The 20877-nt window shown below is 44.0% G+C and overlaps 1 protein-coding gene and 1 long non-coding RNA gene across 14 annotated transcripts in view; one reads left to right on the top strand and one right to left on the bottom strand.

The window, feature by feature from the left end:
- The window catches only part of NFIB (nuclear factor I B), a 453529-nt gene that overhangs the window by 151503 nt on the left and 281149 nt on the right, over positions 1–20877 (top strand). The window lies entirely within an intron of this gene.
- LOC123592683 overlaps positions 11281–20877 on the bottom strand; it is a 46007-nt gene continuing 36410 nt past the window's right edge. The window contains exons 2-4 of one of the 6 annotated variants that reach the window (XR_006709909.1): positions 17281–17420; positions 17055–17136; positions 11281–11658 (exon numbers count right to left, since the gene is read on the bottom strand). This is a non-coding gene — a long non-coding RNA (uncharacterized LOC123592683). Of the gene's footprint in view, positions 11670–17054; positions 17137–17280; positions 17421–20877 lie in introns of all 6 variants that reach the window. The other 5 variants (XR_006709908.1, XR_006709910.1, XR_006709907.1 and 2 more) reach the window with 5 other exon arrangements.

Below are 20877 nucleotides of genomic sequence, written 5' to 3'. Positions count from 1 at the left end.
AAAGAACAGTATTCCAACTAATGCATACTCAGTGGGAATCATAATATCACATAATTGCTTGAAATTCACAGGCCTATCCGATGTCATCTCCAGAAATATGCAAGTTTCCCTTTGTTTTCTGACTTAGAGATATTTCCTTGCTTTAGGGCTTAACCCTTCGGTTGCTACCCCTAATTACTGAAACATGATTGGAAATGAATGGAGAGCCACTCTTCCAAAACCTATCCCACGTGTTAGGTAAGATCCCCCAAATCTGCCAACTTTTGTTCTACTGGAAACACAAAATCTGTATTTAACTTCATCAGCGAACCTCAAGAGTTCTCTTTTACCCATTTCCTTCTCAACCTGTTTCTAAACACACACATACACACACACACACACACACACACACACACAGCCCTTTAAATCCCCACCAAAAAAACTTCGAAAGAACAAAGAGTTGCTATTTCGGAATGTAATGACATGTTTAAAAGTTCATCAACTTCCCCCTTAAAAAAAAATCTGGCAATGAGTCTAAAATAATAATTCACAAAGATTTAGAGAAAAAAAATCCTTAAGACTTCTTCCTCTGTAACGTTATGTAAATCATAAATATACCACTGGTCTGGAAGTGATTACAACAAGGTACGAGACAAAGGATATTCCTAGGCAGACAGTACGGACAATAAGCTCTCTTTTCCCATTAGCATATGAGGATTGGAGAAGGTAAGTTCTCATAATAGTTAATAAGAGATTCACAGCATTATGAAGAATTCCCAAATGTGTGTGTTCCAAGAATAAATCCTAAGTCCTGGGCCATAACTGATTGCATGAACTCATTACAGAAACGTGTCCTCTGATTCAAGGTGAGCGAGCCTTTTGGTGTTCCAAGTATTCCTCCACTCTTCTCCAGTTTTCTCTTCACTTCTCAATTGTCCTTGTCCCCGACCTTCCAAACAGGATCCCTGGAGCAAAGAGGAGGAAGTGCTATATAAACAGTTCATTCTAGAAGTGTGAGTCATTCCCGAATCCGCTCCCCCAGTCCCTATATAAGAGACACCCAGTCATAGCTAAGCGTCTCGATTACTTGTAGGAAGCGTTTCTTTGTTTTGTCTTTCCCCACACCTTTCCAGAGGGCCAAGGTTTAACTTTTTTCACTCTCCTCAGAGCATTTCAACGCTCGGGTTGGATACGCAGTTAACAGAATATCAAGAATTTCATTTTGCTTGATAGGAGAGCGTTAGAAGCTAAGGCCAGCCAACTCAAAGGGACACTGCAATGCCATTTTATAATTAAGCGGAACACCCGCTGGACGGCGTGTTATAACAGATGTTTCCTGGCCCCAGGTACTAAGGCAGCACATAGTAAAACTGCCCAGAGCCTCTCCCTGAGCCAAGATGGGTCAGTGTCTGGAACAACTCCTGTCTAGTGTCTCTTACTGTAATTAGAGAATGAGGCTAGCTTTTGGTCATTAATTCCATTTGAAAAATAGCCATGGCTAAATTAAAAAAGAAAAAAAAAAAAAAAAAGAACCTCAGAGTGCTTTTAAAATTGAAAAGCCCAATAATAAAATGGAGATAATTTACGGGCGATTTATTATTTCTAACGGTGTTTTAGACCTTCTATAAATTCTGTACAATGATTTGCAAAATTCTTCAAGACAGTTTGCAAAATTTTCACTCCATTTATGAAATGGATAAAATTAGAGGCTCCTTATGCTTAGGCTGGAAAAGAGTTTATAGATTGGTTAGGACCAGGAAATCAAACTCAGATGCCATAGCGTCCAGTGGGTAAAAGAACAAAGCAATCAAGGACAAGAGCAATCATTCGGCCTTTTCTCTACAGTTTTCCTTCATTTTCCCGTTTTCCATGAGGGACAGGGGTGCAGGAATAGATCTGTCTCCTCTGAGAAAACTATAGTTGAAGCAAGGCTTATGCTCAGGTGGTATACCCCTGAGGTTAGCCTTGTCCTTACCAACTGACACGTAGAAGCTGCTCTCAGCCCACAGAGCGAGGCCCACCTCTGGGCACCTGCTTTTTCTCTAGGAACTCGCAGCTCTCCCTATGACCCAGCAGCTGGGGAGAGCAAGGCACGCGCAGGATGTTGTTCTAGCACAGAGGTATCCATTCTGATAGGTCAGTCCCCAGGCCTCCGTAGCGAAGTATTTTTTTTTTTTTTAATTTTTTTTTTCAACGTTTATTCATTTTTGGGACAGAGAGAGACAGAGCATGAACGGGGGAGGGGCAGAGAGAGAGGGAGACACAGAATCAGAAACAGGCTCCAGGCTCTGAGCCATCAGCCCAGAGCCTGACGCGGGGCTCGAACTCACGGACCGCGAGATCGTGACCTGGCTGAAGTCGGAAGCTGAACCGACTGCGCCACCCAGGCGCCCCATCTTTTTTTAATTTTTTAAGGTTTATTTATTTTGAAAGAGAGTGTGAGAGGGGGAGGGGCAGAGAAAGGGAGAGAGAGAGAATCCCTGCAGGGCTCGAATTCATGAACTGTGAGATCATGACCTGGGCCAAAACCAAGATTTGGAGGCTCAAACAACCGAGCCACCCAGGGGCCCCATTATTCACTTAATTTTCAAAAAGCCCCTGTGCTCTTTTTCCTTAAAAGAAAAAAAAAAAAAAAAAAAGACTGAACTATCCTCGTGTTGGGGTTTTAGCAATGAATTAAGTAGCCCTTGACCTTGAGACTCCATGGACCATGAATACATAAAGACTAAATAAACTTTTAAAATAAAAGTGTTGGAAGTGCTATGATGAATGCAAAGGAGGAGCCATTGATTTTTCTTGAGTTGGACGGGGGCGGGGAGGTGGAGAGGGCCTCATCCCAGATGTGACATTTGATTGAGCCTTATGGAATGAGCAGGACTTTTTAAGGGCAAAAAGGGGGAGAAGGTCATTATGGGCAGAAGACACAGCTGGAAGAGAGGCACCAAGTCCTATAGTGTGATGGGTGTTTGGGGAATAGCGAGTGGTGCAGTATAGCTGAAGCCAAGGACACTTGAGGACAGTGGCAGGAAAATCTGACGGGGCTCGGTTTAAACATATTAGTACATCATAGGGAGCGTAGCCTCTTGCATGGAAGGTGAGGCGAGCCCCACCAATGGTGTTAGACCAGAAGAGCACCTGATCTGCTCTGTGCTATAGGAAAAGAATCTTGCCTTCAAAAGGCTCATGAGGGACTGAAGGTAAGAAGGTCAAGTGGGAAGCTGTCCAAAGTCTCCATTCAAACCATGGTGAAAGACCAATTGAGAAAGTAGCAGCTGAGATGAAAAGGAAAAGCCAGATGTGAAAACCTTTACTGGGGTAGAAACGATAAAGCTTGGCGACCAGTTGGAGAAGGAAAACGGGAGGAGTAACGATGGACTCCAAAGTCTTTAACATGTGGGTGGATGAAAAATGCCACCTCTCAGGATCTAAGGGGAAGCAGGTGTTTTGGAGAGGGGAGTGGGGAGAAGAGGAGATGGGGGCTAGTTGCTGAGTTTGCACTTGGAGATGTTACAGCTGAAGTGCCTTCAGAAGACTCTGATCTCACATGACGTTTTAAACACTCAATAAAGTTTTATGAGTTTTAAAAAAAAATAGACGAGTCTGGTAGGTGAACCTCACCAAGAAAGCATTAAAAACTGGAACTGGGACTCATGAAGGAAGATTATCAGACAAGAGCTTGACCCATGTAGAAATACTCAGGGGGCGTCTGGGTGGCTCAGTTGGTAGAGTGTCTGACTCTTGATTATGAGCTCAGGTCTTGATCTCAGGATTGTGAGTTCAAGCCCTATGCCCTACTTTAAAAAAATACTCTGGGGGCGCCTGGGTGGCTCAGTTGGTTAAGTGTCCGACTTCGGCTCAGGTCATGATCTTGCGGTCTGTGAGTTCGAGCCCCGCATCAGGCTCTGGGCTGATGGCTCAGAGCCTGGAGCCTGCTTCCGATTCTGTGTCTCCCTCTCTCTCTGCCCCTCCCCTGTTCATGCTCTGTCTCTCTGTCTCAAAAATAAATAAACGTTAAAAAAAAAAAATAAAAAAAAAATACTCTGAGGGGCGTCTGGGTAGCTCAGTCGGTTGAGTGTCAGACTTCGACTCAGGTCATGATCTCATGGTTCATGAGTTCAAGCCCTGCGTCGGGCTCTGTGCTGGCAGCTCAGAGCTTGGAGCCTGCTTCGGATTCTGTGTCTCCCTCTCTCTCTGCCCCTACCCCCCGCTCATGCTCTGTATCTCTCTCTCTTTCAAAAGTAAATAAACGTTAAAAAATTAAAAAAAAAATACTCTGAAAATGATCTTTAAGTGATACAGATGGAAATGGCTCATACTGAGAATGCCCCACTTATGATAATTAAATGATTTGAAAACTAGTAGTAAGAGAAAGCACAAAGCAGCACTTTGACTAGCTTCCGTGTCATTTTCTTGGAGGGGAAACAAGAAAAAAAAAAAAACTTGGGAGGTCATTAAAGGTGCACTGGGCTTAGAATCATGCAGACACAGATCTGCATCCTGATCATCTTATTTACTAGATGTTTGACTTTGAATAAGTTGTTATTGAATCCTTCTTAGCAAGACACTTCTGTGCTTTGGGGCAGATCCTATTCTGGGGACTGGGAATATAATGATAAATAAACCCTGCCCTCAAAGAAAAAAAAAAGAGCTTAAATTATCCTCTTTGTAAAACTAGATGATTGCAAGGAGACACTACCGTCAGGCAGCACAGTGCCTGACACATAGAGAGGACTATGAACCTGTCACTTCCTAGGTGCCAAGCGCTTTCTCTTAATTCTTATCCCCAAACTATGGGGTAGATATTAATGATGTTTCATTATGCAATGTGTACAGACTAAGCTTACGCACCTTGCCCCAGTTCACGGGGGAACAAACCAAGAGTTATCGGACTCCCAAAACGTTGCACTTCTTTCCTTTGCCAGGTGGGTGATGTAGGTAAGCACACCTTCTCTCTCAATGCCCCAAAAGATGAGCAAATAAGCTAGAAGTTATTGTCCCGGGAAGTGCCAGTTAAGTTGCGATATACGGCGTATTCACATGAGGATAATCAGAACTGAAACTAGCCAAGATAGCACGGGTGTAAATTTCTTTTAATGGTGTTCAGAGTTGACTGAACCAGGGATGGTGTCCTACAAATGCTCTTCAACACGTCACACAGTCATATAGGATAGCCCTGGCTCTAGCTACAGAATAGCTTTCCTACCTTAAATCTTTTCCGGAAATGGGCAGGGAAAAAGAATTAGTGACTCAATAACTTACAGCGAAAAGCGTTTGGGGAGGCGGCACCTGGGTGGCTCAGTAGGTTGGGTGTTCGACTTCAGCTCAGGACATGATCTCATGGTCTGTGAGTTCGAGCCCCGCGTCCGGCTCTGTGCTGACAGCTCAGAGTCTGGAGCCTGCTTCGGATTCTGTGTCTCCCTGTCTCTACCCCCCGCCCCCCAAGTCATGCTCTGTCTCCCTCTCAAAAAAAAAAATAAACATTAAAAAGAAAATAAATAAAAAAATGAACCCGGCTGGCTCAGTCGGTTAGTGTCTGACTTTTGATTTCGGCTCAGGTCATGATGCCACGGTTTGTGAGTTCAAGCTCCACTTAGCATGGAGACTGCTTAGGATTTTCTCTCTCTCTCTCTGCCCCTCCCCCACTCGTGCACACATTCTCTCACTCTTTCTCATAAAAAATAAAAATAAAAGCATTTTGGAGGTAATTTACACTCTTAAATAGTGGAATACAACTGCTTAGAAGTCATTCTGGAGTGAGTTTTTACCACTCTACTCCCTGTTCATGTCTTTCTCTCTGCTCTCACTCTGAATCTTCCTCTCCGTTTCAGCCACACTGGTCCAGTTTAGGCTGTCTTCATTTCTTCTCGGGATAGCACTTGGTCACTTGGCCCCTACCTCCTTGGTCATGCTACCACAATTGCCCCAAGTCTTTAACCCATCCAGTAGCTCCCCATCACCAAACAAATATACCCACATTCATGTAAGAACACAGGTTGCCTACATACAACCTTTCAGCCTTCATTCTCAATGCACAGAACTTCTTAGGTCCCAAATAGGCCCTGCTGTTTCACACCTCTGATTCTCTGAATATGCCAGTTCTTCTGCTTGAGATGCCCTTCCCCAAGTTCATCTGCTGAATTCCTACTCACTGGTAAATGCAGAGTCTGGGTGCCTGGGTGGCTCAGTCGGTAAAGCATCTGACCTTGGCTCAGGACATGATCTTATGGCTCATGGGTTCGAGCCCCACATCTCGCTCTGCACTGTCCATGCAGAGCCTGCTAGGGATACTCTCCCCAACCCCCCCCCCCCGCCCCGCTGCCACCCCTCTCTAGCTGGCGCTCTCTCTCTCTCAAAAATAAATACACATGTAAAAAAAAAATTGAATCACCACAGAGTCATTCCCTTTGAGTAACCTTTCATTTCCTTTCCAGGTTCCAGTTTTTGTATCCCACAGCATTCTGTTTATTATGGAATCTGTCACACTAGATGACTTTTACTCGTTAACATGTCAATTTCCCCCCTGAAAGAATGCACATCTTCCTCTGTATCTTTACATCTTTATACCGAGGAAAGCCCTAGCATGTACAGGAGGAGCTCAATAAATACTGTTGTATTAAATAGAATTGAATACAACTGTCATTTATCATCATCATCAACCCATGGTTAGTAGGCTCTCACAGGAGTACAACTTGTTGGTAGGTACTACATTTCATGCTTAACATGGTGGAAAAAGAGAGCCAAACTCTGCTACTTTTTTTTTTTTTAAAGTTTATTTATTTGGAGAGAGAGAGAGAGCTCAAGCAAGCAGAGGAGAGGCAGAGAGAGAGAGAGAGAGAGAGAGGGAGAGAGCTCGAGGTGGGGCTCAAACTCCCGAACCATGAGATCATGACCTGAGCCACAGTCAAGAGTCAGGCGCTTAACCGACTGAGCCACCCAGGTGCCCCCCCAACTCTGCTCCTTCTGATGTGAAGAAGAGGGCCTATCTAAAATGGAAGGTAAAGAGGAAAAGCTAGAGGAGCAAAATGTGGTCATGTTATCCCTCTTGGAGGCCAGAAATCGGGATTTTAGCACAGGCCAAGCCACTTGTCCTAGAGGGTTCGAACCAGTTTTCTGAAAAATAAAAATAAATAAATAATCCAAGAAATGAACAAAATTAAAATCTGGTCAGAAGGTTACAGAAAGGAAAGGCACACATTTCTGGGAGGGAATAGGAAGTGGTCTTGTCTTCCGCAGCAGGGCTGTCTAATAAATCTGGAGAGTTTTATTGACTTCATAGGCGCAAGAATAACCACCCGGAGAAGACATCGGGTTTCACTTATTTTTTTGGAAAGTAATTTTTCACAGACGCGAGGTTAAAAGAAAGTGGTCGCACGGGCCTCGGCTGTGGTGGTGTATCTTCTGGTATGCGTAATGCAACTGGCTCTCAATTCTGGGACAATGCCCAGCCTCAGAGGTCTAAAGCCTCTGTTGAAAGCAATGAGGACAGAGTGTTGCCAAAATTTTATGGATGCAACTGTAGATCAATTGTCTTAGTGCAAGGATAGACTTTGATCACGAGCGTCTGGAGGGAGGGGTTTCATTAAATGCTGTTTTCAACTCTTAATTCTACAGCTTTTACGTCTACTTGTTCCTAAGTCTGCCACAGACCCTGAATGGCCCTGACACAGAGAAGCCCCTCCCCGAGCCCACGTCTGGCGCTCAAGCAGCAGCAGCGACTGGCACTGGGAGGAGTCCTGGGGTAGAAAAGATACATGGCTTAGAAGGTTCTGCTCCTCACTCCCTGATGTTTGGTCTCCCGTTAGACCTCTCAAAGAGGAAAATGCTTGAAGCTCTCCCCTTCCTGCCTCACGTCTGTGATTCATTAGGCAAACTTGAAAACTTCCCCTCCACCAAGCCAAGCTTTCCTAAGAAAAGGATTGATAAGGGTGTATGTTTGTTGTGTGAATTCTTCCTTTTGAAAGCGTCTGGCCAAGAATAGAAAATTCAGCTCGTTGTAGAAGGCTGAAGTGTCCACTTCTGAACTCCTTTCAGTTGTCCTCATAATCACAGAAGAGATAGCACCTAGGTAATGTTTCTAGCATTTTCCAACTTCCATGTTTAGTTCTCGGGGTGAACCCGTGGGCAACTTCTCCCACAGGGCAAGGGACACTTTTCTTCCCAAGGTCATGTTTCTTTCCTAAATCAAGAGCAAGGCAGATAGACAAGCCGTGGTCTTGGCCAGCTGGATGGCAGGTGGCGCCACCTGGTGTGTGGGAGGCCAGTTACGCTCAGAGCCCCCCAGCATTCTCCATCAAAGTGCACTGGAATCTGCGAGTCAGATCACTGGATTGGAAAGCGGGAAATAAATAAAATCTAAAGCCACTCCATCCGGAATAATCACCTTGTTTTATAGATGTAAAAGTAAATGGTGGTTTTGAAATGTATCTTGAAGCAACAAAATCCCTTTTCAAAGGACAAGCTTAAATAATAAATTAGCAAACACTTTTTGGTTCCTTGGCATGTTTAGGGCACAAAGCTAAGCACTGTAAGTGTATAGTATTACTTAATTTAACCGTCACTACTCTTGGGGCACCTGGGTGGCTCAGTCGGTTAAACATCCAGCTCTGGATCTCAGCTCAGGTCTTGATCTCAGGGCCCTCAGTTTCAGCCCCATGTCGGGCTCCACATGGGGCCTGAGGCCTACTTAAAAAGAAAGAAAAAACAAACTTCCTCGACTCTTCTTTTTTTTAATTAATTTATTATTATTATTATTATTTATTTTATTTATTTTTTTTTTTTGAGAGAAAGAGGGAGACAGAGCATGAGAGCAGGGGAGGAGCAGAGAGAGAGGGAGATACAGACTCTGAAGCAGGCTCCGGGCCCTGAGCTCAGCACAGAGCCCCACACGGGGCTCACAAACCAGGAGATCGTGACTTGAGTCAAAGGTGGACGCTTAACCAACTGAGCCCCAAAACTCCACTACTCTTCAATAAGCCCGGTCATCGTGTCTGTCTTAACAGGAGAGGAAAATAAGAGATCAGCTTGCTCCATATAACATAATATATAACCCACCATCGGAAGCAGATCAGAGCAGCGCTCTTGTGGTGGAATTAGGATTGCAATACCATGAACCTTTAATGGCGGGCTGACTTCCTCTTCCACCAACGTCTTCTGTCTCCCTGAAGCAGCCCCAAGGCTTTGTGGAATAGAGTTTTAGTCTTTTGACTAGATAACCCCTAAAGTTTTTTCCCATCTAACGCCCAGCGATCCTAATTCTGGAGATGTATACTGTAGTAATCCTCAAAATGAGTTCCTGAAGACTGGATGTTGGCAAACCTTGCTCCTCTTTAATAGGCTGACTCAAAGCCACTTTTTGCATGTCTTTAAAGAATAGGTTTTTCCAAATTACTGCGCACCAATCAACGAAAAGGTGAAATCAAGGCATTTTGCAGATGGAAACATACTGATGCTCTAACATTAAATGTGTCGTTCACATTAAGACAGCAGTGCGAAAGTCAAGACCGATTTATATTTCTCTAATAATTAGGTTACTAAGTATTTTATAGCTAACACATTTGCTTATACATTCAGCGACAAATCATCCCCCCCAAAAATCAGCTAGATGCAAGCATTAGGTGTTAGAATTTGAACCTCTCATGTTAACTAGATGTCTGGGTACTGGCTCACTCAGAGCCGGGGGTTCATCAAGGAAAGGGGGAGACTTTTGATGTCTTTGTTAGCTTTTCACAAAGGCGAAACACTCCCCAGACTGAACCTCTTAACTCCTAACTCACATCAGACATCCCTAAATTGCATGGTTTTTGTGTTGCTAAGGGCGGGGGGTGGGGGTGGGGAGGGGAACAGGCTCCTTCTTACAGCGTGGTTGAAGGCGTAAATCGGTATAAAATTATTGGAGGGCAATTTGGCAATAGCTATTAAAAATGAAATGCTCATAACCTTTGACCCCATAATAATTCACCTTCTGGGAATTCATCATAGAGAAACACCCCTACAACCGCTCAAAGATGTAAGTGTAAAATGATGTTTGCAAGAATATTTGTTACAGCGAAAACTGGAAAGAACCGAAATGTCGTTAACAGGCAATTGGTTAAGGATTGCATGGTCTGGCCATAGAGTACAAAACCATGGAGCCATCAAAAAAGAAGATTAAAAAGATCACTTTTTTACAGAGTGGCATGGAAGGATGTCTAAGACATAGTGCTAGGTGGAAAATAGCAAGCTTCAAAGTTGAAGTATAATCCCATTTTTTGGTAAAATAATAAATGAAATTTTAGTATATGCCTTCAAAAAAAATGTTAACGGGTTTTCTCAGCTGTGTGGGATTATGGAAGATTTTCACTTTCAAAGCTATGCATTATTATAATGTTTCAAGTTACTTATGTATGTGTGTATATATATTTATATAGATATGCCATTACTTTTGTGATCAGAAAAAATAAATGTTTCTGTAGCTTGGTCCCTTGAGAGCCCTGTTACCAAAGTATAGAAGCCTAGTCCAAATCCATTAACTTTACTGGAAAACACAACTTAGCTGAAATTGGAACAGGGATGCCGTGTAACCAAAGGAAGGCCACTCGTGGAAATTCTTCTGGCCTTTAGAGTCTACAAGCTATTGTAATAATTAGCCCACAATGGCGTGTTCTTTTAATGAGGAGCTAAGGAGAATAAATTTAAAACGCAGCCAGTTTTTGAGCCAACGCTGTAGTTGAGAGGACAGCTGAGGACCGGAGACTCTAAGAGGTCTCCTCTTTAACCATGGCTTGCCAGAAGGGGGGTGGGGGGGGGGGGACATCATAAAACGTGAAGGGGAGTTTGTGTTTAATTTTTACACTTTTATCAAACTAAGATTTGGTGCAATTTACCTAGCTCAAAGGTAGATCCCTATCGCCTGGGATGGGGCGGGAGGGCTATAGTTTATACAATGAAGGGGACTTTTTATTAAAAAGAATGCAAAGTGACCAGGGTGCCTGAGTGGCGCAGTTGGTTAAGCCTCTGACTTCCACTCAGGTCATGATCTCGAGGTTGGTGGGTTCCAGCCCCAAGTCCAGGCCTGCACTGGCATCGCAGAACCTGCTTGGGATTCTCTCTCTCTCTCTCTCTCTCTGCCCCTCCCCCACTTGCGCTCGCCCTCAAAAATAAATAAAGAAATAACTTTAAAAAGAATGCAAAATTACAAATACAAAATTAGGTACAGCCCTTTGGAAGGGCCCCTGAAAAAGAGAGGCCCTTAAGCTAAGCTTAATTAGTTTCTCAGAGATCTGCTCTGACTCAGAGTTCTTAAACCAAGATAACAGGGGAGACTAACGGACACACTTCCTTTATTTAAGAATTAATCCTGCCAAAGAGGAGTTTCTGTGTCACACGTGCAAGCTAGAGGCAGCACGCAGAGCCCTGGGAGACTGGGCGATCTGTGCTTTTCGGCGGGGAGGGGGGTACTTGGGTTTCTGTGGATGTTCAAGCTCTGGAGAGGCCTTACTTGTTGACAATGGCAGACGCCCAGTCCTTGATGCTCATAAAACCATGGCAGTCAGAGTTGGAAAAGATGTATTAGGTCATCGATCTAGATTCAGGTCCAAGGCAGGATGGTTCACTATTGTAGTCATTCCAAGCCTTTGTCCAGGCAGCTTGGAAACGTCTTGAGGGCTTCACTCTTAGAAGGCTGTTCCTCTCGTCTCGTTACTGGGCAAACGCTGAGGTGTTTGATGGAAAAAAAAAAAGCATTTTAGAGTTGGAGCCACACAACTACTTAATTATATCCATTCACCTAGATTTCTATCAGTGTTTTCCACATGAGGAAAACAAGTTCGTGTAAAGAAACTCTTGTGTCTCTGGCATAAAGTTGCCATCAGGGAACAAATCACTGATTTTTTCCGGTGCCTTGTATTTCCACTTTGGTGGTGAGTTTCTTTTTGGCCTTAGGGATAAAAGCTAACTTGCTTGGGTTCTTCTCAGCCAGAATTATCAAGAAAAAGTAATATTTAAAAGCTGCTTTTGTTAATAGAAAGTGACTTCCTAAACTTTTATTTGGAGTCTGTTGTTGACCTTTCTTTGATAAACTGGATGTGCTCCCAATTTTTATTTTAGGTTTTATGGGGCTATAAAAATGGGGAATCTGAAAGCTAAGTTTTTATGTTGTTCACGTTTTCCTTGAAATCCGTATTGATAATGATGCTAATCTCCCAAAAGATTTTGGTGGCTACTTTTTCATAGCAAACAGGATTGTTCCAGACTGGAAGGAGAGTAGACTTGAATTATTGTTGCTTCATTAATGTCTGCTGTATGTCCTAGTGAAATCTCTTATTCCCTATGCCTCACGTGTGTGTGCTTGTGTGTGTGTTTGCTTGCTTGTTCCTTATGTGTTTGTTTATGGATTTGTTTGTTTGTTGTTATTGTTGTTGTTACTTTTGCCTTGAAAATACTCAGAACAATTCTTTCTTGGATAAGCAAATCTATAAGCAAATATAAAGTGTAAAAGAATAATATAATATTTGAATATTTGCATTTTTTAATGTTTGCTTATTTTTGAGAGAGAGAAAGAGAGAGAGAGAGAGACAGCGTGAGCTAGGGAGGGGCAAAGAAAGAGGGAGACATAGAATACAAAGTAGTCTCCAGACTCTGAGCTGTCAGCACTGAGCCCAACATGGGGTTCCAACCCACAAACTGTGAGATCATGAACTGAGCTGAAGTCTGAAGTCTGAGCCACCCAGGTGCCCCTGGATATTTGCATTTGAAAGTTTATTCTATTTTAAGTCCAGACAAATGGGCATTAGTTTATTGATGTTTGTGACATCATTATTAGCAACGGGTTCTTTTAGCAATAAGCAACCTTCAGGAACCTCTTTTTTTTTTTTTTTAATAAGTCCCAAAGATGGGTTTCCAGTTTATCAACCATTAAGAAATTAACCGCAAATGCTATCTGAGTTAAACTTAGGTGAGTTTAATTAGATTTAAAAAGTTGTCTGGGAATTCATCCAACATGAAGAATGTGCTCATAAAAAAAAAAAGCTATTTGAAAGGTATGAGAAAAAAATAGAATTATGGGGGCAGAATTAATTTTAAATCTCCTGAACTAAAAAAAATAAAGGTAGACATTCTGGGTGTAAAAAGATTTTCCTTTTATTTTAAAAATATTCAATACAGTATGTCTATCTCTGGGATTTCCTGTGACACCCTCCGTTCAGAAATGTGCCTATCCATGCTAACAAATTACTAAGATAATGGAGAATAAAAATTCCGGAGAAGTACAAAATTAGCAAAGGCACAGTGTCATTGAAAATCACCAGAAGAATAATTCCCAACTTAAAATACTCAATTTGCCAAAAGTTTTTTTTTTCTTTTTTTTTTTTATGATTTGTGAATGTACTTAAATGGAATCTCGTAAAGAAGTTAGAATATTTTCATTGTACATTAAACAAATTCTCTTTAGGAAAAATAAGGAAATTATATGAATTTAGTACTGTCCAGAAAAATATGGGCTATGTCATGAAAAGTTAATACTGCTGGTGACCTCAGTAATGTGAGCTATCCTAAACTCCTTACTGGCAAATAAGTTGTAAGCTGCTAAATGTATGGATATGTGCCCTGAGTAGAACACTTTAAACATGGTTGGGCTCAGTAAGTGTTTGTGGAACAAATGAACACGATCGAATTCAGGTAGATCTCAGATTGTTCACTGTTTGTTATATGTTTCCCTGATTGTCTTTGTTAGTTATGCCTGATTTCAGTAATAACTGATCAAATGATAGCAACCGTGTGTATTTACAACCCTGTCTGTGCAAAAGGACACTTTCAAATGTTCCCTAAAATTCACATGTGTATATCGGTTAGGAACTTGGTTTAAAAAGAAAAGAAATAGGGGCGCCTGGGTGGCTCAGTCGGTTAAGCGTCTAACTTCGGCTCAGGTCATGATCTCACGGTCCGTGGGTTCGAGCCCCTCGTCGGGCTCTGGGCTGATGGCTCAGAGCCTGGAGCCTGCTTCCGATTCTGTGTCTCCCTCTCTCTCTGCCCCTCCCCCGTTCATGCTCTGTCTCTCTCTGTCTCAAAAATAAATAAACGTTAAAAAAAATAAATAAATAAAAAAGAAAAAAGAAAAAGAAAAGAAATTAATGCGTTCATGCAATAGAGAATTCCAGTAGTAGACTAGGTCCAGCTTCTCAAACAACATTGTTCTGGGATCTCTTTCTCTCTCTCTCTCCAGATGTCTACTTGACAACTTTCTGTGCTGTTTTCATTCTTAGGCAAATATGGTGGCAAAAATGGCACCATTTGGCAACCCCTAGGAGAAGGAGATGGTTTCTTTCATGGAGCTGACCTCCCATTGTCCTAACTGGGGTAACATGCCCATCCCTGGTCGTACGATAGTACCCCAGTGGGTGCCAGTAGGTTAGTTTTCTGTGGCTGCCATCACAAATTATCACAAACTGGGTGGCTTCAAAACAGAAATTTATTCTTGCATATTTCTGGAAGCTAACCATCCAAAGTCAAGGTGTCAGCAAGGCTGTGCTCCCTCTAGAGGTTCCAGGGGAGATTCTGTTTCATGCCTCTTCCAGATTCTAGCAGCTGCAGGCATCCCTTGGCTTATGGCTGCACTCCTTCAGTCAATCTCTCTGGTCTCATTGCCTCCTTCTATTATCTGTGTGTGTGTCGAACTCCCTCTGCTTCTTCTTATAAGGACACGTGTGATTGTATTTAGAGATCCTGGGATAATCCAGGATGCTCTCAGCTCAAGACGCTTATCTTAAACACAGTTGCAAAGATCCCTTTCCCAAACAAAGTTATATTCACAACTACCCCGATTTGGACACAAACATCTTTTTTTTTTTTTCTTTTTTTTTCAACGTTAATTTATTTTTTTGGGACAGAGAGAGACAGAGCATGAACGGGGGAGGGGCAGAGAGAGAGGAAGACACAGAATCGGAAACAGGCTCCAGGCTCTGAGCCATCAGCCCAGAGCCCGACGCGGGGCTCGAACTCACGGACCGCGAGATCGTGACCTGGCTGAAGTCGGACGCTTAACCGACTGCGCCACCCAGGCGCCCCCAAACATCTTTTTTTGGGGGGGGGCACTATTTAAGCCACTACAGCTGGCAGATGATTGACACTCTCCTTGACAGGAAAGAAGAAGCCCTGATATACAGCATTTACATAGTTGTGATGTATAAACACTGCCCATGGCCAAGGCCAAGCTGCTGACAGGAAGTCACTGAACATGGGGTTGAAAAGAGACACACAGGGGTGCACTTAAATCATGCAGATCTGATAGATGTAAGTAACCTCAGGAGAACAGGTAATAGTAGAATGTATTCAAATAATTAGGAGGCGATGAGTTTTGAGTGCCTAATAACTCCATTTTAAGTATAATGTATTTAATTATAAATTTATGTACTTGAAATTTTAATAGTGATCATATTTAGCAACTGGCTCACAAAGTTCCTAAAAATTTACCAGTTGGTTCGAATAAGCTGGGATGAGCCAGCTCTGACACACCACTGGATGAAATGTGCTGATTGGTCAGGCCTGACTCATAGAGCCTAAGGCGTAGGGTCAGCAATATTCAAACCACATGAACTGAAAACGAGGTGGGTGGTTCCTTAAGAGGATATCGGGGTGCTATTACTTAAAGGGAGGGAAAGGAATAGATAAAACAATAAAGCCACTTCAGTGCCGTTTAAACATATTTTAATGATTTCAAGCTAAGAAAAATCTTTTCAGCAAAGTTCAAAGCAGCTGCAGGCACAAGCATTGTGAGTACGAAGGGATCTGCAAATCAGATCTCTGCCTAAGGGAAAATCGCCATTTTTCACATTGTCATCTTCCTCAGCTCATAAAATCCGGGTTTCAGCCTGGATACCTGCGTCCCGAGGGAATCAGCTTCAGAAAAAGAGACATAAACCAATGGTCTTTTTAAAAGTATCATTTCTTTTAAACAATTTTAACAATTTTATTGAGATCATTTGCACATGATGGAATTCATCCATTCAAAATGCAAAATTCAGTGTTTTTCTTTTTTCTTTTTAATGTTTATTTATTTTTGAGAGAGAGAGAGAGAGAGCGCGCATGAGCAAGGGAGGGGCAGAAAGAGGGAGACTGAGAATCCGAAGCAGGCTCCAGGCTCTGAGCTGTCAGCTCAGAGCCCGACACGACGCTCAACCCACGAACTGTGAGATCATGACCTGAGTCGAAGTCAGACGCTTAACTGAGTGAGCCACCCAGGCGCCCCAGAATTCAGTGTTTTTTGATACATCTTCGGAGTTGTTCATTCTCCACCACAATGAATTAATTGTGGAACATTTTCCTAGCCTCAAAAAGAAACCCTGTCCTATCGTGCTGTCATCTTTCAATGCCTGCACTCTGGCCCCCAGCCCTCGGCAATCACTAATCTATTTTCCGTGTCTGTAGATTTGTCTACTCTAGGAATTTCACACAAATGAAATCATACAATATGGGTGCCTTTGTGACTGGCTTCTTTCACTTAGCATGTTTTAAGGTTCATCAGTGTAGCATGTAACAATACTCCATACCTTTTTATTGCCAAATAGTATTCCATTGTGTGAATGTACCGCATTTTTGTTTACCCATTCATTAGTTGGTGGACATTCGGATTGTCTCCCCTTTTTGGCCATTGTGAATAATGCTGTTGTCAACATTTATTTAAAACTTGTTTTAAAACACAAGCTTTTTTTTTTTTTTTTTTTCAACGTTTATTTATTTTTGGGACAGAGAGAGACAGAGCATGAACGGGGGAGGGGCAGAGAGAGAGGGAGACACAGAATCGGAAACAGGCTCCAGGCTCTGAGCCATCAGCCCAGAGCCCGCCGCGGGGCTCGGACTCACGGACCGCGAGATCGTGACCTGTGGCTGAAGTCGGACGCTTAACCGACTGCACCACCCAGGCGCCCCAAAACACAAGCTTTTATATGGACGTAGTTTCATTTCTCCGAATTGAATGGTCTTTTAGATTAAAATTTCTAGTGAGGTTTCTTATTTCCCACATGTTTAAGGCAACTGTCATTCAGGAATTAAATCAGAAACACCACACATAGAATTTCAATCATCTTAAATATTGGGCCACTCACCCAACCCCTTGAGAATCCAGGGTCTGGCTCAGCTCTGAGGGGGAGTCCTGTTCATACACTTCAGGGAGAAGGAGGGCACTGTCTGTCAGGAGAAAGGAGGAGCTGGCTTGGGGTGCACTGTGTAAGTGTGTCTGAGTTCCCCCTGGGGTACCTAAGTCTGGCCTGCCCCATCGTGGGACTCTCCTCCATATGCCAAGTATAAAGAATAATAAAAATAAAACCTTACTCTTTGGTCTGGAAATGAGAGTCATGAGGTTTGGGAAACTTGCCGGAAAGAGAGAAATTTAGCTTCCCTAATAGACGCTGGTAGAGAGTTTCATTTTCTCCCTTCCATGATGGGAGGGTTCTTCAGAGGGTCCTGCAAACCTGCCATGGAAAAAAAAAAAAAAAAAGCTCTACACTAATTTACGTAGCAACTTTCTTCCAAGAAATCCAGTGTCTCAAACAGTCTTTCACCGATTCCCCTTAGGGAGTTTGCACAAATGTGCATAAGAAATTACTTCTTTTAAAATTTACACTCACCCGTTCGCCAATACTGGGCAGAAATAGAACCAAAAAAGCAGACCTCCTGACCAAACATTCCACTATAATATTTTCAGTGAGCTTCTATAAATCAGTGCATATCCTTAAACACAGGATCTCCCCGTAATATCCCCATAATATCCCCATGACTCTAGCCCTGATGACTACATTCCTTTCATCAGGGGCACAGCTTGCCCCTTCCAAATTAGAATCAACTACTATGGCACGCACCATGAAATGGAAGTCTATTATTTACTTCCAATTAAGTGTTCGGGTCGGCCTTAAAACAGGCCAGGGTTCTCTCTTGCAGTTCGGCCCAACAGAGAACCCCTCAAGAATCCTGGGGCTGACTGGCTCCAAAGCGAGAATCCTGGTCACACACTGCAGGCAGGAAGCTGGAGTCTAGCCAGTCCTCTCTCACCACTGTTCCTCTCTCACCGCCGTGTCTCCATGCTGCCTTGACATTGGGCTGCACTGCCCCTCAGAGTCCTACTGTTCATACTGGGGAACAAGCATACGCGGTTTCCAAAGCCCAACTCCAGTGCCTGGATGGATGACTCTGGAAAAGCTTCCAGCATCAGCCGTACGCAGGGCCCAACCCAGCCCCCTCCCCCAAACCAAACATTTAGCTCCTTATGTTGGGCCTTTCCTCAAAGTATTCCTATTGTGAAGTTCTCACTGCCCATCCCTGGGGCGGGGGTGGGGGAGGGGCGGGATCTTAGGGCCACACTGGCTCATGCAGAATCCCAGGGAATCAAACCTGCAGAATATCTGTGCCTTTCCTCCCACCCCCAGAAAATCTCTGGGTCCCATAAATTCTTCCCCAGGGGTTCTCAGAGAAATGGGAGGAATTTTTTGGGGGTCATTTATTAAAAATTTTTTAAGATTTATTTATTTTTGAGAGACAGAGAGAGAGAGACAGAGCACAATCGGGGGGAGGGGCAGAGAGCAGAGCTGTTAGCACAGAGCCCTACGTGGGGCTCGAACTCACAAACCGTGAGATCATGACCTGAGCCAAAGTCAGATGCTTAACCGACTGAGCTGCCCAGGCGCCCCTAATATTTATTTATTTTAGAGAGAAAGAGAGCACATGAGCAGGGGGGGGGGGGGAGGGCAGAGAGAGAGAGGGAGAGAGAGAATCCCACGAAGGCTCCACATTGTCGGCACAGAGCCTGACATGGGGCTCGATCCCATGAATCATGACTTGAGCCAACATCAAGGGTCACCGAGTGAGCCACCCAGGTGCCCCAGAGACTGGAAGGATTCTCTGTATCCAACTGGTGACACAAAGTTCTTACCAGTGTCCCACGCTACACCCAGCCTCGGACCTATTTTGTTTCGGCCCTCATACTCTTAACCAGCACTGTATTTTAAGTTTGTGTTAGCTGTCAACAAGGACTAACTACGTGGTTTGTTGCGCCCCGTGCAACACAAAAATGCAGGCCCTTCTTCAAATCCACGAATTTCCACATGGCCATAGCAGAACATTCAGCCAGAGCACCTGGCCCTTCCTGGGCCAAGCGTGGGGTGCCGCGTGACCGCACCGGTTGCGTGTTCGTGAAATGCACCCTGCTCCCAACGTTTCAAAAGCAAAAGATTCTTAACCTCTCTTAAAAACTAAAAACATCGGTGACTCCGGGCTGCATCCCTGAATGGATCCACAAGATTGGCGGGTGCCAAGTTATGACCTAAAGTCATTTGCTAGGGCCACCGTGACAAAGTACCATAGACTGAGTGGCGTAGAAGACAGGAATTTATTTCCTCGCAAGTCTGGGGGCCAGAAGTCTGAGAACAAGGTGTCGGTAGAGTCCCTTTTTTCTAAGGCGCCGTCCCTGGCTTGCCCACCCACCGGCGGCCGCCTTCTTGGAGTGTCTTCGTGTGGTCTTCCCACAGCACCTGGCTGTTGTCCTAATCTCCTCTTCTTACGAGGACTTCCCCAGTCACACCGGTTAGAGCTGCCCTAACGGCCTCCTTTTCACCTAAGAGCATCTTTAAAGGCCCTATGTCCACATGCAGTCGTAGCCCGCAGCCCCGCCGGCTAGGCCTTCAACCTATGAACTTTGCAGGTCGACGCGGCCCACAATGCAGCTGTTCACTTCAGAGAAGCACCGTGCTCCGAGTCTCTGGCCCCCAACCCTTGCCATGGCTCATCTGGTTGTACGGCTTCTCTTCCTCCTGTTCCCCTCTCCCATACGGAGGAACCGGTCCTCTCGTGTAGTGTATCGAGTAGTGACCCTGCGGGGTACAGGACAATGGCCTCACGCACCCTCCACGTCCGCAAGACTACCCAAGTGATCCTCTCCGCGGGCCTGCGATCTGTGGCTTAAAACCAAAAAGCAAAGGTAGCCACTAGGTAGAGATAAGAGTTCAAGTGCAGTGTAGAAGGACGAAGTCAATCGCCGTGAGGTACAAATGACCGCTCATCGCAGTGATTCGACTTGCGGGTTTTAGGAGAGCGGACTCTGAGCCCCTACCGCATTTTTCCTGGGGCTGATCCCGCTAAAATCACCTGACCGTCCAAGGGATGGCCTTAAATTCCAGTGGAATCCCAACCAGACAGCCCCTTAGAGAGAACATACTCTCAAATTGGTCTTTGTACCTATTCGTAGAAATGTTAGCCAGATTATAGCTGAAAACTCTGCTAATTCTGGGGACGTTTTTGGTCTCATGCCTGGAACTGTTGAAGCATATATTCACACCTACCACATGTAACACTCAGTGGCATAATTTCCAGCACGACACTTTCCTACTTTAGTTTTAAAAGAAGCAGAGCAGAGACTGGAGACCTCACTCTGTTGCTTTTTGCGGGAGGCTCCATAAAGGGTGAAGGGATGGCTTCCGTGCTGAAAAGAGGCATATTTTGCCGTTTTAAAAGAAAAGGGGACACAAACACCTTTGCTCAGAATCAGGGAGCTCATGCTGAAACATTTGTACCTGCATGGCCATAAGAAAAATAAAAATAATAAGGTCCAGTTTTCGAGGTTCTCGGAGAATAATAGTGTGGCGATGAATAAATCCCAATATTGGATAGAGCTTGAGAAAAACTTTAAAAGCCATCTTAGTCTAACCCCTTTGGTTCTAAGCCAAGGAAAGTGAGGCTCTGAAATATTTAATGACTCGCCCCAGACCAACACTCTTCCTCAAATGCACGTCTTTTCTCTCCGGTCAGTGGACTTCCTACCCCACCAGGCTACTTTGAAACAGGTACTGTCCTGTTGACTTAACTTGCATGTAAAACAACAAAAATCGTCCTTCTCTGAAACAGTCTCGATTTAGACCCCAGATCTGAGAAAGCAAAGGC

Source organism: Leopardus geoffroyi, chromosome D4 (assembly GCF_018350155.1).
Source record: "Leopardus geoffroyi isolate Oge1 chromosome D4, O.geoffroyi_Oge1_pat1.0, whole genome shotgun sequence".
Lineage (NCBI taxonomy): Eukaryota > Metazoa > Chordata > Mammalia > Carnivora > Felidae > Leopardus > Leopardus geoffroyi.
Note: the sequence above shows the minus strand (reverse complement) of the source record. Positions and strands in the feature narration are given on the sequence as shown.